Consider the following 7,500-nt stretch of genomic DNA (forward strand, 5'->3'; position numbering starts at 1 on the left):
CTCAAGTCACCAGACACCAGCTAAGGTTAGCAAACAGAAGTCGAACACTTCTTAAGATGCGATCATTCAGTCTGCGCAGTTAGCGATGTGAAATTGGCACAAGTCCCTCTAGTCTATATATTAATACGATATCGTGTTTGTTATTTTCTGTGTCACGCTTACTTTAATTGTTATGTTCTTCCATTTCTTGTTTTGAATAAATAGAAAAAAAGGGTTTTTGATACGAATATCAACACACACACACACACACACACACACACATACAAACACATACAAACACACACACATATATATATATATATAAATATATATATAATTTTTTAATGTAAATACAGTCATATCTTGCTACGATGTGCAGACCGTTTCAATCATATTAGATATCATCAGGTAAGAAAAATTAAGGTAAAAAAAATGAAAAGGTTCAACACCTTTTCAAATTTTGAGGAGAGAAAATTCGCCATGAATAGCGATGGGCGAAATTAAAATTCTTTTATTGAACGAGGCATAAAAAAAATACTAAGTTCAGCATTTACCCCCACTCCCCATTTTACCCCCAAAATCCTCAGGGGACGTACAAATCCTGGTGAAAATGAACACATGGTGCAGTTTTAGGCCATAACAAATGTAAATTTGAGTTCTGCATCATGCAAAAAAAGAAATAACCAAGGCCATCATTTGCCCCTCTCCATTTAGCTCCAAAAGTTCCCAAGGCCTTCACATATTTAAATTTGAGTTCAGCACCATGCAAAAAAACTGCTAAATAGACATACACATAAAATTTTGGACAAATATGGTAAAATAGTCCCAAAAGTGGAGTGTTTTTATTAGCCCTAAAAGAACCCCTGGGGCACAGCAAAGAGTTATCGCGAAGTATAGACAAACAAAATTATATAGAAATCAGTTAGTTACAACTTTTCAGAAAGTTTTATAAAAACCCAAGGCATAATTTTTTTTTTTTTTTAATAAACACAAAAGTGTCAATTTTAGCCATTTTAACCCGAAAGGCACCCCTAGGGGAAGGGGTGGGGTCAACCGGAGTTTTCTAGGAAAATCCGTTCTGTTACTTTTTTAATCATATTATGTTTAATGTTTGTGCAAAATTTATCAAAAGATTCCGAGGCGTAATTATTGAGAAAAGTGCGGACAGACGAACGGACGAACGGACAAGGGTGAATTTACAGGTCCACCCTCCTTTTGTCCGGGGGACCAAAAATCGAAACATAAAATATTACTTTACTGAAAAAAAATTAAATGCTGAATCCCTTGTAAAAAAAAAAAAAAAAAAAAATTAAACAGAATTCATAACGCTTAAAAAGAAAATATTTTATTTGAAAATGACGACGCCAAATTATTCATCATTCAGAATACACCACTGAGGTCGGACGTTAACGAGACGTTCGAAAGTTGGGAAACGATTTTTATTGGTCGATTAATTCGATTAAATTCTCGCGGTTCGAAGCCAGTTGGCATTTAAGAGAGGAAATCGATTTATGTCGAATGTTCAGCTTGTCTTCATTAAAAAGTAAGTGAAGGTCGATGAAGATAAGTCAGCGCGAAGTAATTTAAACGTGTCCTTTATTGACAACTTATTTCAGTTCATAAATAAATAGAAAATAATTATAAAAAGACGCAGTTACCTCCCTTGCAGTTTCCGCTTCACATGTAGTTCAAGAGGATCAATAAAATCAGACGTTTACAAATTGAATCTCAAGGAGAAAATGTTGACGATTTTTACGATAATCTAAAGTTGTCTTATTTATAACCACACGCACACACACGCACACACACACACACACACACACACACACACATTTCAGGTTCTTTATATGAATGTAGCAATATCAAATAAACTGAACTTTCGCAACGGAATCAGGATGTCATTTAGAAACCCAGACCTTAAATCGTTGTAAAGGATTGGAAATATGGTCAACGTAGTCCGTGCCCCTAAACGGAACTCACTAGACCTTATAGACTCTGTGAATAAATGATACTTAGATCCCTGCAGAGTTAAGGCTTAGCTGGTGTGTCCGCCCTACAGATAATAATGAAATCTTCCACTTGCTATAAAGACCGGGATAACATATCTCTTGGTGTTAGCACAAATTATGCTTGAATCTTGCAGTCGTGGCAGTCGGACTGACGTATAACCACACACTTAATTTGTCGTATTTTTTTTTTTTTTTTTGTTCAATATATTATATTTCTGTTAACAACCGAGTGGTGTTTTTTTCCTGACCCTTACGGGACCAAAGCAGTTTGCAAGTAAAAAAAAAACTGTTGAACGGTTGATTTCAAGTATTGAAAGGATGAGAGAAAGCAAATCTATTTTCATTTTCTTCTTTCTGTTTTCAATGCCGATTTATACGTTTTTTATTTTTTTTTTTTTTTTGTTATAATGTATCTAGTTTTCTTTTCTCTCTCTTATTCGTTTACACTCTCCGATGCAAAGAGTATTTCGTATCAGTATAAATATTCGTGTGATCACTGGCAACGGAGGATTTTCAATATTTTCTGTATCAATTTTCTTATCATTTAATATAAACTGGGGATGGGGAACCCAACCGGATATTTACCCGTTATCTCATATATTTCTAAAGGCGGCCTTACGCTTAACAGCGTCAACGTTCACGGCTTCGTTAGAGACTCTTTTTAAACGTAGCTCTAACTACTTGACCTTCATAACGCTCGCTAACCAAGCGCTGGAGTCCCCCCCTTAACTAATGTTATCTCTAGGGGATCTCCACCAGCCACCGCTCGGGTCAGCCTATCATCTAAGTGCGTTTTCGTCCATGCCCTAGTTAAAACAAGGCTTTTGGCTATATTGGACGCAAAAACGCCTAATAGTGGCCTTAAGTTTTACGCCTCCGCACAACCCTTCAGGGACAACCCTCTGTGAATCCAAATCCTTACTAACGACTCGACCTTCGTATGTACTTCCGACCAATTTTTGTCCAGCTGGAGTCCAGGCCCGAATCACACACCGAGAATCTTTACCGGGCCATCCGTCCAGCTGAACTCACCTGGAAGCGAGGTTACCCCGGTCCAGGCGCCCAAGCACAGGCCAACAGACTTGCTGCAATTGACTACGGCCCCTGTGACTTCTTCCTTTTAAGATTCTAACCGTCCCTTTCAGTACAATAGTTTGTGTCTCTGTTACACTTGGGTCACCGGATATATTTGTCAGGTAGGTTTTTAAATTCTTTTCATGGCTCCTATAATTACTGGAATGATGGAGATCTTCCTAAGATTCCAATTTCTTTTCATGTCATACATAAGACCTTGGTAGTTCTGTATCTTTTCCCTCTCTGCTCTGCATAACTCGGCATCATATGGAACGCTAACTTCTACTAGGGTTGCTTCTTTCTCCTCTTGTCCCATGTCACTATGTCTGACATTTCACGGTCTGGATATGACCTTAAACTATATCCGATGGTGAGGCCCCAGCTTGTGGGCTTTAAGGAGTGTAGAGCCACCTTTTAATTGCCATTGCTCCCAGGTCCACTCTGACCCGGAGTGGTAGTACCTGCTAGGGTCCCAACTACGAGTTAAATAGAAACCAACTTGAATATATATATATATATATATATATATATATATATATATATTCTATTAAAAAAATGTTTCCAAATCTTTGTATTCGACATTAAATATCCTGAAATGGGTTGATATGCCGTAAAACAAAAACAACCAACCAATTGACATTTTAACCGAAAGATTTTTTTAAAGATTCTAATCGTCCCTTTAAGTGCAATTATTCCCTCTTGCTCTTGGTTCGCCGGGTATATTTGCCAGGTAGTTTTAAAAATTATTTTTATGAGTTCGGTTGCTCTTACAATCACTGGAATAGTGAAGATCTTCCTAAGATTCCAGTTTCTTTTCATGTCGTACATTAGACCTTGGTATTTCGTTATCTTCCCCCCTTTTTTTGCTTAGTTTAATCCAGCGTCATTGGAAACACCACATTCTAAGTTTAATTCGAAATATTAACCTGAATATTATGTCGTATTCTCTTTTCAGTACTTTTCTGGTTAACTAATCGCCGTCCTTTTTACCCACAATCTGATGACCGAGGTCAGAAAATTGGATTTGAAAAATGCCAACAGTGCCACAAATCAAAGAATAAATGATCTCATGTAAGTATTACAATATATTCTTTACGAATACGTTTATCGTGTTACAAAATATTAGTTATACTATGATTTAATACGATAGATTTCTTCCGATATTGCCATGTTACAATATATAATACTAATGCGTTACAATATATTTATTTCAATATTTTTGTAATAACAATATATCTATTACAATACGAATGTGTTACAATACATTTATTGCAATATTGGTTGTTTGACAATATATTCATTCTAATATTGGCATGTTACAATACAATTCATTCTAATATTGGCATGTTACAATACAAATAATTCCACTTTTTATATGTTTCAATATATTTATTTAAATGTTGGTGTGTTACAATATATTTCTTCAAATCTTTGTGTCTTACAATAGATTGATTCCAATATTGCTGTGTTACGATATTAGAATATTTTTATTCCAATATTTGTGTGATACAATATGTTTATTACAATACGGATGCATTCCAATATTTTATTACAATACGAATATGTTATAACACATTGATTGCAATATTGGCGTTTTACAATTTATTTGTTCTAATATTGACATCGTACGATATAATAATTCCACTATTTGTATGTTGCAATATATTTCTTCCAATATTTGTGTGTTACAATATATTTCTTCCAATATTTGTGTGTTACAATATATTATTTTTTAATATTTCTGTGTTACAATGTATTTTTTTTTAATATTTCTGTGTTAAAATATAGTTTTTCAATATTGTTGTGTTACGATATTTTATTCCAATATTTGTGTGTTAGAATATTTTAATTCCAATATTTGTGTGTTACAATATATTTTTTTAATATTTCTGTGTTAAAATATAGTTTTTCAATATTGTTGTGTTACGATATTTTATTCCAATATTTGTGTGTTACAATATATTTCTTCCAATATTTCTGTGTTACAATATATTTTTTTTAATATTTCTGTGTTAAAATATAGTTTTTCAATATTGTTGTGTTACGATATTTTATTCCAATATTTGTGTGTTAGAATATTTTTATTCCAATATTTGTGTGTTACAATATATTTTTTTAATATTTCTGTGTTAAAATATAGTTTTTCAGTATTGTTGTGTTACGATATTCTATTCCAATATTTGTGTGATACAATATTTTTTATTCCAATATTTGTGTGATACAATATGTTTATTCCAATATTTGTGTGTTACAATATATTTTTTAATATTTCTGTGTTAAAATATAGTTTTTCAGTATTGTTGTGTTACGATATTCTATTCCAATATTTGTGTGATACAATATGTTTATTCCAATATTTGTGTGATACAATATGTTTATTAAAATACAGATGTATTACCATAATATATTCCAATATTAATGTGTTACAACATATTTATTTCAATAGTTCCGTGATAGATTATAATTATTCCAATATTCGTGAGTTACAATATATCTATTTCAATATTTGCATCTTAAAATATATTCATTCTAATATTTGTGTGTTACTATATATTTATTACAATACATATGAATAACAATATATTTATTTCACTATTTCTGTGTTACGATATATTTATTCCAATATTTGTGTTACAATATATTTAATAACGTGGAGCCAACCTTTTATTGCCACTGATCCCAGGTCCACTCTGACCCAGAGTGGTAGTACCTGTTAAGGTCCCAACTATGGGTTAAATAGAAACCGAATTGAAAACAACAAATAGTGTACAATAAGAAGGGGAGGGGCGAATGAACTGGAATTGGATGACCTCGTCCTATGACGCAAGTCGGTTTATGGGTCAGACGTTGAATGGAACAAAGTTCGGATGAACTTAAACCCTGACCGACAAAAATGAAACCCGGGATAAGATGACGTAATTCGGCCGCAAATAAGACCAAATGCAAATATCAACAGGGTCAGAATGTGGGTCGATTACGTAAATCGATTAACGGGAAAATTCATAAAAAGCAATCATAAACAAGTCAAGAGAGAGAGAGAGAGGTGACAGCAGAGAAGGACAGACGACGCTCAACTGCCTGTCACGGTCGCAACCACACCCTTCCCGCCACACTCTCCTTCCTTCACCGCCGTATTGATGTGTATATGTTGTTATTAAATAAATCAAATTGTTTTATAACAAAGCGTCTCGTTATTCATAGATAGATGAACAGCGGTGAATCCATTCACTAGACGAGTTACAACAACATATGCATATATGCACAAACAAACTATCTCTCTATCTATCGAGATATTCAAAAATCTCGGATAGCTAGAATATAGACGGTGCTAACAAAATAGACGTCACGGCCATATCACCCAGTATATAACATATATACGATCTGGTGGCGTGACTATTCTATTACAAATTTTTCTTCAAATTCTTTGGATTCGGCATTAAATAACCTGAAAAGGGTTGATATGCTGTAAAACAAAAACAATCAACCAAACAACCACAGTTTGAGGATATAATGTTATTTTGTCTTTAATTGAAGTGGGATGAACTAATATAACGTTTGAGTGAGAAAACTAGTTTTGTAAATATTACTTATTTTTCGCGGAAAACATACGATGTTTGGCATTATTTTTGTAATTACTGAAACAAAATCGATAAGCACTTAGCAAATAAAAAGCCACACATACGAAATGTGTCACAAGTTATCTACATTGAACGTAAGATACATCCCACCTATCTCTCTCTATATATAAAGTAGTAGCGTTCGTGTGTGTGTGTGTGTGTGTGTGTGTGTGTGTGTGTGTGTGTGTGTGTGTGTGTGTGTGTGTGTGTGTGTGTGTGTGTGTGTGTGTGTGTGTGCATAACTCACCCACAGCCCACACCACTGGACCGATCATGACCAAACCAAGGTAAAGGTCAAAGGTAAAGGCCACAGCCTATGTATATATATATATATATACTCCTCTACAGCTCACACCACTGAACCGATCATGACCATACTTGATATGATAATGGTCTCTGGCCTAGGGATGGTGCACACAACTTGGTGAACCTCAACTCTTTGTGCACCATGAAGAGCTGCACCAAATATACCTTTAACCTATGATCTTGACCTTGAAAAATTGAACATTACGTTTAATACCCGGCAACGCCGGGTACATCTGCTAGTGTTTTAATATTAATTTAGGTGTTCGTTGTGCAATAAAGTATCGTGGGGTATGCTAGAAATTATTATTAACTAGCGGTCGATCTTCGTAAAGATATTTTAATGATTATAAAACTCGGGACTGTCATAGCGTCTTTGTTTGCTTGCTTGAATCTTGTATTATTCTAAACCTCTGAATTTGCTGGTCACCGTCTAAAATTTTAATGTTATGACGCCATTTCTAGCAAACACTTCAAACTTAACGACTAAAGCTGGAACGTTATATGTTTTGATTTCG

General features: G+C 34.2%; 1 protein-coding gene across 17 annotated transcripts in view; it reads left to right on the plus strand.

Annotated features, from left to right (window-relative positions):
* The window catches only part of LOC145260677 (neuroglobin-1-like), a 783,991-nt gene that overhangs the window by 517,977 nt on the left and 258,514 nt on the right, over window positions 1-7,500 (plus strand). For all 17 annotated transcript variants that reach the window (XM_080119040.1, XM_080119052.1, XM_080119051.1 and 14 more), the window contains one exon: window positions 4,018-4,133. The gene's annotated coding sequence lies outside the window, so the exon portion shown is untranslated. The remainder of the gene's footprint in view (window positions 1-4,017; window positions 4,134-7,500) is intronic.

This window comes from Euprymna scolopes, chromosome 36 (assembly GCF_053919585.1).
Source record: "Euprymna scolopes isolate OS-2025 chromosome 36, ASM5391958v1, whole genome shotgun sequence".
Lineage (NCBI taxonomy): Eukaryota > Metazoa > Mollusca > Cephalopoda > Sepiida > Sepiolidae > Euprymna > Euprymna scolopes.